We start from the raw sequence: 11211 nt of genomic DNA on the forward strand, positions 1-11211 counted from the left end.
CAGAGACAAATATTTCTGCGCATCAAAGAAAGCACAAACATGATACGCTTAATTTTTTTCTAGTAGGTAATAATAGTAATAGCCAATCCTTAACGTACGGCTGACTAAATATAGAGCTATTATAGTACGTTAAAGACACAAATGCATTTCATTTAATTAATATAAGGGGCTATTTGCAAAGCAAAGCTAACATTGGGGGAAACCTCCCTAATCTAAACAAATCCGTGGGAAGACAAACTAATTCATTCGCAGTTGAGGAGAGAAAGTTACCGAAAGGGCAGGGGGCAGCCGGGCAGGCTGGGTCGGCCCCCTCCAGCCTGGGCTGAGCGCGCCCAGCCGGCCCAATCCCGGGCGTGAGCATCTTTATGCTTCGCGCAGATTTTTTATTTTCCCTTAGTTTTAAGGGCTGGTATAAGAGGCAGGTTTCCTGAGAGGTACGCATCGGGGAACACACTTTTCCCTCCCTGGAGGAGAAGGAGCACACAGCAGAGGGCCGTCCCGCTTCAGAAATTTCCGGCGCGCCAAAGCCAGACTTCAGATCAGAGGAGCCGGGGGCCACGCGGGTGTGCGGACCGCACCCTATCTGGCAGGGCACGCAGTAGGTGGCTGGGCCCTTTCGCGCGCCCTCCCTGTCTTGGGACAAATCCTGTCTTTGGGAGTTGCGGGCCCCACTCAGGGACGCGGGCCAAGCTTCAGCCTTCCCCGTCGCCAGAGGTCGTCTCAATTCCGCAGAAGGGATTCAGGAGTCCTACTCCCCACGCTGGGTGCGGGCTCAGAAGGAAATTGTTTCGGACAGACTTTGCGCTGTGGTTCCCGCCTTTTGCGTGCGCAAAGTCTCCGGACTGCCCGCGTGGTCAGAAACGCGGCCTGGGCAGGTTGGCGAAAGGGGGCGCAAAGCGCACGGCCGCGGGAGTGGCTCAGTAAACAGAGAGGGTGGAGGGCTCAGGGAGTAACGGCGGGTCAGAGCGCTTGGGGTAGGGGTGTCAGTACACGCCCGGGGCAGGGTGCTCGGTGCGCACGGACAGGGTGCAGTGCACGAGGGAGTGGGAAGCTCTAGAGCACGCTTGAGCTCAGCGCTACGGCGGGGCGCAGTGTACACTGGAGGCGGATGTGGGGGGAGATCCCGGGTGCGCACCCAGGGAGCCGTGCCGGGAGCTGGAGCCGGTGCTGCTGTGCGCGCTGGGAAGTGTGCGGACGCTCACTTGCGTGCGTTAGAATATGCGGATGTCATCTCGGGCTTGTCCATCTCCCATCCTCCCCCTACTCGCCTGGCCTCGGCTTCGCCTCTCCCTACAGATTCTTTGCACAGGAGAAATAGGGACCAGAGGGATCTGGGGCCTGTGTGGGCCCGGCGGAAGGGAATGAGAGGCGGTGCAAGTGGGTGGAGAGTTTCCAGGTGGGAGATAAGCGGCCGGTGCTTTCATCTTGGCTTCACCAAAGACCCCGGAGCCGTGCCCAGCTCTAGCACTCTTAGCCCAGGTCCGGAGTCGAATTCTCACGTTGGCGGCTCAGCCTTCTTGAGGGAGATCCGGCCTGGTCCCCCAGTTGAGGAAGAAGGTCCAACTCCCCTCCGCGGTCCCTCGCGCCTCTTTTAGCTGCCCCAAGGCAGAATTCCTTTTAGGTGCCAGAGCAAATACCCCGGAGGAGGAGGAGGCACGGGGTAGAGCGCGTTTTCGTGTAAAACGAGACTTTTAAATTTAACGTTTTTCTCAATTCAAGAATATTTTCCCTGGCAAAAGCATTGGTTAGCTGATAAACTACAGAGTGGATTCAAACCGTGCGGCTTATGAATATTTTTGGCCCCAACTCCAGCACCGTCTTCATTTTTCAGAGGGCGGAAACAAAATAATCTTGGTTATAGCACCAACGCTCTTTTCACCCTGCGGGTGTAGACAAAGACATTATTTAATCTGACTACAGAATTCTCTGTACTTCTCTCCCAGAAGCTTTTGAACCAGGCAGGGTGAGCTCTCAGGCGCCGGGCAGATTTTCACCTTCAAGGGCACTTTCTCATCACTTTCCCCTTAATGGAAGGGGTGATCAGAGTGAGCGTGCAGCTTCATGGAGTTGTGCAAATGCTACTCAGCTCCCAAAGTTGAGGTCAATTAAACTGCTTGATTATGGTGGTGTGAGACCTAGTTTCAATCTTGCATTTCATTTTGGAGAATTCCTAGCAACTGCCAGGCGTTGAGCTGGTAGTGGGGGTTGGGGCGAGAGGGGGATACTTGGAAGAGTTTAATGAGAAACCTAACTTTTGAATTAATACAAGCAGGCATGGGGAAAAAAAGGCCCGGAGGTGGAGGGTGAAGGTGGTGGGAGGAGCGTGGTCCAGTAACCTGGGGAGGCAACAGGCCCCGGGTTCCACATCTTTCCGGGCTCTCAGCACTATCTGGACTGAAAGCGTTAGCTTCCAACACTTGTTAAACACTTTAAACTAGGTAGTGAGCACTGGAAAGCTCCTATGTGAATTTGCTTTACTTCCTGGATGGTTGGGGCCAGGGAGGAAAAAGCTCAGTGCCATGACTCCCCATGCACAAATAATTTTAGTGTTTATTGATGTCTACTTAAAGTAATTGACCAGAAAATGCCTCCCTGTTTAAGCAACATACAGAATGCTCCATTGAAAGCTAATTGACCTATGTGTATTTCTGTTTAGTTTGATGTCTACATCGTCATTTTTGGAGACGCTGTCAACTCTGACGAATGAAGGAATGTGGAAGCCAGGGGAAATTGCACCTGCAGAAAGTGCTGGAATTCCAGGGCCAACTCCTCTCAACTGTCCTTTAAGAGTACGTGGACCTTAGTCGATTGTTTGAGATCCAGCAATTGGAGTTTCCTATAGGAAATACCAGAAATGGAAATCCATGCTCATTGCAAACATTTAAATTTCTGAGTGGCCTAAATTGAGCCAAGAGGCAAGGATCCTTACTGCCATGGCCACACCAGCTCCTGTAAAAGCTCCTGTAAACTTTCAGCTGAGGGTAGAAAGGCAGCAATTTAGACACACAGGGGTAATTTCTAGTTGGAAGGAAAGAAAAAAATGCTCCAAGTCAAGTTAGAAAATTTATATTGGTACAAAAATCCTTTGAACCTTGACAGTAAATGGATTTTGCTCATTATGTGGGTTGATTTTCTCAGCGGCCCACTACATGTGTGAATCTGAGATTCATTCTTAGCAAAGATGACTAATGGATCTTTTAGGAATCTAGGCTTTAAAGTTGATTTTCTGTGTTGGTCATGGAAGCAGCTTGACTTTAGATACTTTATGAGATGGTTGCCAAGGGAACTTGGGGCAAAATTTCTCGGGAGTGTCTCTAAAAACATTATTCATAATTAAAAAGTGATTCATAGAAATCACCAGAAAAATTATGGCCAGTTGTGTTCGAACATGTTATTGAGCCATGTGGAATAAATAAAATAATTGCAGTCTGGTTGGGTAACGCTGCCTCCCAGCCTTCCTCTGACCATGCCAGGGGGACCTGATATAGCTTCACAGATGTGGGAGTGGCCTGTGGGACATGAGCCAAAGGGCATCTGCATTTTCTCCAGGTATTTCCTATATTGACAATGCAAGTAATAATTACATCCCTTTAAAGACCCCTGATTACTAATCAGGACTATGCTATACTGAAGTCCAAGAGGTGGGTAAGGTAGCACTAAAACAAGTATCTAATAACCTAAGGGTTTGGATTTTTTTTTAAAGGGAAATAAAGACTGTGGAAAACCCCATATGATAGAATCTGAAAGACAGAATGAACCTATTGCAACATAGACCCACCTGGTTATTGGTCAAATGATGTTCGACAGATTTTCTGGCATCTTAGTGGTGAAATTCTCAAAACAGACTCTCCTGCCGCCAAACTTTGCTCTGCAGGGAAAAGTAGGAGATTGAGGTCCCAAAGTTTTAGCAGTACCAATCTCTTCAGCTGGTAGTCATATGGGTACAACTGCCTCCTGGTAGAGAAGTAGGGCAAGGCTTGTTAATGCAGCTTCCAAAGGCACTGGATTTATAGTCTAACTCATCTTGGGCACAGGTGGACTGTGACAATATGTGTCAGTTGCTAATATTTATATGGAGAATCAGCATTTAATAGGGCGGTTAACTTTTAAATAATCCAAACAGAAGCAGCTGCACTTGCTAAAAAAAAAATACTCCCACTGAACTGCACCTAAAAGAATAGATGCACTTTGCAGTCGTGCGCATGGTCACCCAGATGCACTGCGGCGTGACTTAGTAAGTTATTTTAGACCTCTTCGCAGTCAACTCTATCAGAGGCCTATGTAGTGAGTCACCTGGCACGTGAAGGTGGCTAAAACAGACAGATTGAGGGCTGCGTGTTCCAGGGGCTCATTACTCACGTGTAGTCTGGAGCTGGACTCAGAAGGAGCTAGTACATTTCGCATTAGAAGGAATGCAGCTCTTTGAACTGGGGAGTCCTCTCACGATCCTCCTTGCACACACGCTGTTACTCATTCAGGAAACATCTCTGGGTGGCCACAGGGTGCCAGGCACCCGGCCAGGCACTCGTATGATACCAGTGAGTCCCTGCCATGGAGGTGATGGTGACTTTGAAAATCTGGTCTGCTACTGTGTATCAAGGGCCTTAGAAATGTTCACAGCTTTTGAACCAATAAATCTAGTTCTCATTAATTGTCCAATGGAAATAATTTCTCATATGAAAAAGCCTTTTTAAAATGAATATTTGCCTAATGGTTAAGAATGCAAGTTTTGGTGTCAAATCTAGTGTGGCTTCTCTTTAAACCTCAGTCTTGTTATCTGTACAAGGGGGCTAAGAGCTACCTCATTAGGAGGTTGTGAATTTTAACTAAAATCACATACCATATAATTCACCCATTTAAAGTGTACAATTCAATGGTTTTTAGTATGTCCACAAATATAGGCAGTCATCATCACAATCAGTTTTAGAGCATTTTCATCGCCTCAAAAAGAAACCCCATTAGCTAGTAACTCATCATCCTTCCAGCCCTCCCACCAGCCCTAAGCAACCATTAATCTACTCTCTGCCATTGAGTTTCCCTATTCTGGACTTTCACATGAACGGAATCATGTAGTATGTGGGCTTATGTGTCTGGTTTCTTTCACTTAGCACAACGTTTTCACGGCTCACCCATGTTGGAGCATGTATCAGAATTTCATTCTTTTTTATGGCCGAATAATATTCCACTGCATGGATAGACCACATTTTGTTTATCCATTCATTCGTTGACGGTCATTTGAGTTGTTTCTTTTGGCTACAGTGAATAATATCCCTCCAACTTTTATTTTGGCAATTTTATAATAAATATTTAGTAAATTTTATAACAAGGAAAATCTGTCCTGGGTAATGTGTACATCTGAGTTTGGTGTTAGGGAGAGGGCACAGTTGTAGATTTCATCCAAGGATTGCCTGGTTAGCTTAGTACACATTTAAATTCTGTTCCAAGCCAGATTTACCCCCATGTCCAACAGACTAGTTTATAAGTGGTGTTCTTGGTCACCAGAAGAATGAGACTACAAGCTTATCTCCAAGAGTCAGGAAATAGCTCTGAAGCTGGCAGGACTGATTGTGGTAACCTAACAGAGGTCTTGAGATTTGACTCTTGGCAGTTTCACTTGAAGGGTTATATCTATTGGGTATTGGAAATGGTCTATATCTTGATCTGGGTGGTGATGACCTGGGATTCATGTGAAAAATTCATCAAGTGACATACTTAAGATTTGTGTATGTTATTTTATTTAACTGTATGAAAGTTACACTCTGCTTAAAGAAAAGAAGAAATCACAACCATATGGTTTCCCTCGGATCTCCCTTTCACTGTCCCATTCCAACTGCTGCTTCTTCCTTTCTGACCATTTCCAAATGACCACAGGTTCGTGCCACACAGCTGGTAAAGGACAGAGCTGGGATTTAATCTAGCTCTTACTAACTTGGTGTGGAGTGTTACTTTCACTAGGAACTCTTCCAGTGCCTAGAATCTACATAAATTTTGAGACTTGGCCCTGAACCACATGGCAAATGAGTACTGAGGCTGGTCTAGGCGGGCTAGGTCTCCTGGGTCTGGAGCGCATGCTTTGTCTGTCATCTCATGTACCCCTTACCCCCAGCACCCAGCATCGTACTGGGCATGTAGTGGATGGCCAATTAGTATTTGTTGAGTCAGTGTTACCAGAGCAGAGTTATCATCAAAGCCCAAGCAGACTGCCCACTTGGCAACTGCTGGAAAAATTAAGGCAGGAAGCTCAATTCTTATTTTTTTCCCCATGGCAACACCAATGAATGTTGGTCTGTCACAGCACATGGAAAGTTCCCATTGGAGATATCAGAACTCTCTGGCAGGACCCGTAAGTGTTAATTTTAGCTTTCAATGACTGATGCCTTGTACAATTTAATGTCAGGAGGAGCATGAGCCAAAGCCAAGATTACTCACTCAGAGAGGTTTCCTTTCCTGCAGAGTACTTGGTGAGTTATTCAGGCTGTAGAAGACTTGCTACTTACACATTTATTTTGAGAGAGTTTCCGCTATTTTGAGTCTAACCTGATAATTGTAAGTGATTCCTTAAACATATTAGCAATCTGCCCCATCAATCAAAATTTCCCAGAGTTCATGCATTAAACATGAGTTCATCTCACAATGTCAAATGCTAAAAGGCTATAGCAATAACCATAAAATAAACAAAAGACTTGCGTGTCCCTAGGTATTCTGAGTTGAAAGATACATAGGTCGAATGTCAATTACTTGGAATGAGGAAGGAAATATCCGCAGGGGTTTCCATGTCTACCCAATTTTCCTCTTTGAGTCCTGGTAGGAAATGAGGAAGTTCCATGCCGAGGGGAGATGCCTGTGCTTCTGGAGGAATAATATCTCAGCTGCCGTTTGCAGCTGCCCTGAGGTCACTGGGGACAGAAGGACTCTGTAGCTGAGTGCAGATTCAGGATGTGTAAGGATGCCTGACTCTCATGCATTTGACTTTGTGCATTGTCTACTCATGTGCATGACCTGGCCTCAGGTGCATCAGCTGATGAAGGACCTTTCTGAACTGTTGCCTGGTGGTAGGTCCCTGCTGGCCCACAGTCCAGCTTCAGCAGGTTGTATTCTTTGCTTGATCAGTGGGGTTTGTTTAATTCTTTGAACATTTTATTGCACCCTTCCCTAACTAATTTAAGGAAGTTAGCAGAAAATGGAGAAAGGAAATCGTAGATCTCATGAATGCGGTACAATCGAATTAGAAAGCGATGAGTAGATGTTGTGAAAGTATGGGTCTTTAGACTCAACCATATGCCCAAGGAAATTAAGCTGCCCAACCATGGATTCACTTGTGAAGAAAAAGATCATACATGAGATGCTGGAAATTCAGCAGTGAATTACATATAGGGGTAAATAAGTAGGTAACCAGGGGAAATTTCTCTCTCTAGGAGTGTTCTGACTCATATGAAAGAAGGCAGGATAGAATTAGGATCTATCATGTTGCAAACCTCTGATGCAGTCACGGATTTCGTCAATGATTATCTGTCATCAGTGGCTGCTAGGGGCAAGAGGAAGAGAAGGAGACTGGGGGTGGGGGGAGGAAATCTCTAGAATAATTCAGCTATCTTACATGCCTCCTGATTAGAGTATATACCCTTTATAAGAGAGTCTTGCCGAAAACATCAACTCTGAATCTGATTCAGTTTCTAACCAGACATTGTAACTACCAGTTTTCACAAAAATACAGGGACAGAGAAATGTGTTAAATGACATCAGGGAATGCTACCAGAAAATCTGGCTGAAAACACAGTTTCTTTGACAAATGAATAGCAAGGAAAAAAATGGGGAGGGAGGAGAGAATCTGTGGATGTAAAGACACATGTCAACCACATGCAAAGTATATGGACTTTGCATCTTAATTCAGGCAAATCACCTGGAAAATGTAAGTATGAGGAAATCAGGGAAATGTGAAGACTGGCTGGATATTTGATGTTATCAAACATCAGTGTCAGGTTTTGTTTTTTTTAGGTATAATAACGACATCATAGTTACATATTTTTTTAAAAGGTTCTTATCCTTTAGAAATATATGCCAAACTATTTACAAATTTTATAATATATCTACATAGGGAACTATATTCAATACCTTGTAATGGCTTATAATGAAAAAGAATATAAAAAGATTATATATGTGTGTGTGTGTATGTATGTGTGTATATATATATATATATATATATATCTCACTATGCTGTGCACCAGAAATTAACACAACACAACATTGTAAATTGACTATACTTCAATTAAAAAAAATCTAAAAGAGAAAGTATAAGTTAGGATCTTATAAGAATTTTGCTCCAAGGGTACATCTATTATTCTGACCCCTCAGGTCTGACCCCAGTGCGTGATTTCAGGAATGCATTATAGACAAAAGCCAGGGGCTGCAAAGGGGACCTTGCCAGTTCTGACTTTCTGACCTTCTCAAGTGGGCAGTTTCCCCTCCCCTTCTATTGTCACTGAGACTTTAGCTGGTCTAAGCTGTGCCTTGAAGTATAAAGGGAAGCAGGGCCAGACAAAAAGGTAAGGCTTTTTTTCAAATACAGAAAAAAGTGACATTGAAGGTACTAACATATAAAACTTTTTCCTTTTTGCTTCTCTTTTTTTGTGGTCCCTCTCTCAACCTGTCATCATGTTTTTGTTTTGCTATTTAATGTCACTCCCCTAACCTGGGGCATAAGAATGCTTTCAGGGCTAGTACAGACCCTCACAGATGTCCAAGGGCCCCACCGTGTAACTCAGTGGTCCTGCGAGCAGCCCACCAGCTGCCAGGTTCCCCCTCCCGCCCACCCTCTCACTGACACGGTCGCCCTGGGCAGCAGCAGCTAAGTCAAGCCAGAATATCTCCTTCCCACTGCCAGTTGATGCCCCCACAGGATTCTAACCTCTGTGCCAAGACACACCCTGTACCTGCATCAGGGATGGGTGAGAGGGCTCTTCTGCCAAGTTGTCCGAAGAACATGCCATCTTGTCTGCAAATAATTACAGTTTTATTTCATGCTTTACAATCACCATGTCTTTTATTTTATTTATTTATTGCCGTCTGGTGCTGATCAGACCTCCAGTGCAAGTTTAAAGAGAAGTGGTTAGAACAGACATCCTTTCCTCATTTCTGGTCTCAAGAGGAAAGCTTTCAGTATTTCACCATCAAATATGAAGTTTACTGCAGGTTTTTTGCAGGGACTCCTTTCCCCAGATTAAGTGGTTTCATTCCTATTTCATTATCTTCTCTGGCTTCTGTTGTTCCCGTTGAAAAGTCAGTTGTTGGCGTAATTGTTGCCCCTTTGAATGTAATGTTTTTCATTTTTTTCTCTTTTCCAGCTGCGTTTTAAGAATTTTTTTTTTTTTGTCTTTGGTTTCCATTAGTTTTTCCATTTAGTTCTGATTTGCCTAGGAATACCTTTCTTTGTATTTACCCTGCTTGAATCTGCAGTTAACGTCTTTTGTCAGTTTGGAAAATTCTCAGCTAGTACATCTTCAAATATCACTTCTCCCCGCACCCTCCATCATCTCGTGCCCGCCCACACCAGTTACAGCCATGTTAGATCTTCCACACATCTCATACTCCCTTCTCTGCATTGTTCATCCTTGAGATCTAGTCTGATGTTCAGACTAAGCCTCATTTCCCTTTCTCTCAGGACGTTGTTCTTCTGAGTCTTAATAGAAAGCCTTTTTCAATCCTAAGCCTCAGAAGGCTCAGGGCTCCTCCTCTCTGACAGGCCCTGGATTCTAATTTGTGCATCTCAAGACCATACGGTCTCTGACACAACTACCCAGCTCTACAGTAGTGTGAAAGAAGCCATAGAGAATACACAATCAAATGTGTGGTGGTTCCAATAAAACTTTATTTACAAAAACAGAGGCCCCACTGGATTTGGCACATGGACCATAGTTCACCGGCTCTGTGCTAGATCTTCTCATTCTTTTCCCCCATCTTTTATATTTTTTCATATCTTTATCTCTTTCTCTCTGCTGTACTCTTCATAAGTTCTTCAGCTATAGCTTCCAGTTCATGAATTCTCTCTTTAACAGTGTAATCTATTGTTTAACTTAGCCATTGAGTTTTTTTTATCTTATTATTAATTTTTAGAAGTTCTGTTTTTCTCCCCAATTATACCAATTCATGCCCAATGTTTTTCTGTTGTTTATTCACACATTATAAGTGTATCCTTTCTTCTTTAGATATTCTATACTTCACAATTCTGCATGCTGTTGACAGAATAGAAATATCTAGTCCTTCGGGACTACAGATGTTGTTTCTTGTTTCTGTTAGTTTTTGTTCATAGTGACTTGCTTTCCCAAATATTTGTGGATTTTTGTTGGTGAAGTTGTGCTTAATATTAATTTGTGGGATTCCTGCAAGCTAACTTGAGAAGACTTTTCTCCAGTGTCTACGTCCGCTTTTGCCAATAGATGGGGGGGGCCCCTCTTTTCTGTACAGTTCACCTCAGACTCCTTCAAAGATTTTTTTCTTAGAGCAAGAATCTCAGATTGGGGTCCCCCTAATGGGACCCTCCCTCAGGACAGCCCCGCCCCCTCCCTGTTGCCATAGGTTCAGGCCAGTCTCTGCCACTCAGATTCCTGGTTACTCCAGCCCTGTCTCCCTGCCTTTTGTCCAGATCCCAAGCATTCCCATCCTAGTCCCTGGTGAGTCCTACTTGCAGGAATTTGGCCAAGGAAACCTGGAGACCCCGCCTCCTCCTTTCCTTCCTGCCCCCTCTCTGGTTCAGCTTTCCTCTGTGTGTCTGTCTGTCTATTTTGTGGCAGCCACGAAGGCCTCTTCCACCTCTAGAAATATGTTATGTCTGAGGTCTTGCTGTGAAGCCACCCAGTTCCAAAGCACTAGTCTCTCAGGTTTGGAGACAGTTCTCTGGTGAAACTTTACTTGACATATACGGACATATACTCAACTTGTTTGGTGTCACTTTAGGTGGGAACAAATGGACTTGGACCCCACCCTGCTGATAAATGGAGATGCCTGGGCGCCTACCCCACAGGCTGGTGTAGGGACTTGGTGAGATAATCTGTGTGGAAGTGCATATCCCTGGACACAAGGTAGGCACTTAAGACAGTGTAGTTCAACTATAAAATTAGAATCACAAGGGACCTTCTCCAGGATTCAGCCTTACAATGGATTCCTCATCTTCCCCTCAGTTGTGTCCCCTGTCCTACCCAGTGGATTATTTCACAC

The 11211-nt window shown here is 44.5% G+C and overlaps 1 long non-coding RNA gene across 3 annotated transcripts in view; it reads left to right on the plus strand.

Moving 5' to 3' along the window:
• Positions 1-11211, plus strand: part of LOC123617316 (uncharacterized) — a 35404-nt gene that overhangs the window by 4822 nt on the left and 19371 nt on the right. For 2 of the 3 annotated variants that reach the window (XR_012503903.1, XR_006725416.2), the window contains exons 3-4: positions 2657-2789; positions 10951-11075. This is a non-coding gene — a long non-coding RNA (uncharacterized LOC123617316). Of the gene's footprint in view, positions 1-2656; positions 4648-10950; positions 11076-11211 lie in introns of those variants that run through there. The other variant, XR_006725415.2, reaches the window with a different exon arrangement.

Source organism: Camelus bactrianus, chromosome 1 (genome assembly GCF_048773025.1).
Source record: "Camelus bactrianus isolate YW-2024 breed Bactrian camel chromosome 1, ASM4877302v1, whole genome shotgun sequence".
Classification (NCBI taxonomy): domain Eukaryota; kingdom Metazoa; phylum Chordata; class Mammalia; order Artiodactyla; family Camelidae; genus Camelus; species Camelus bactrianus.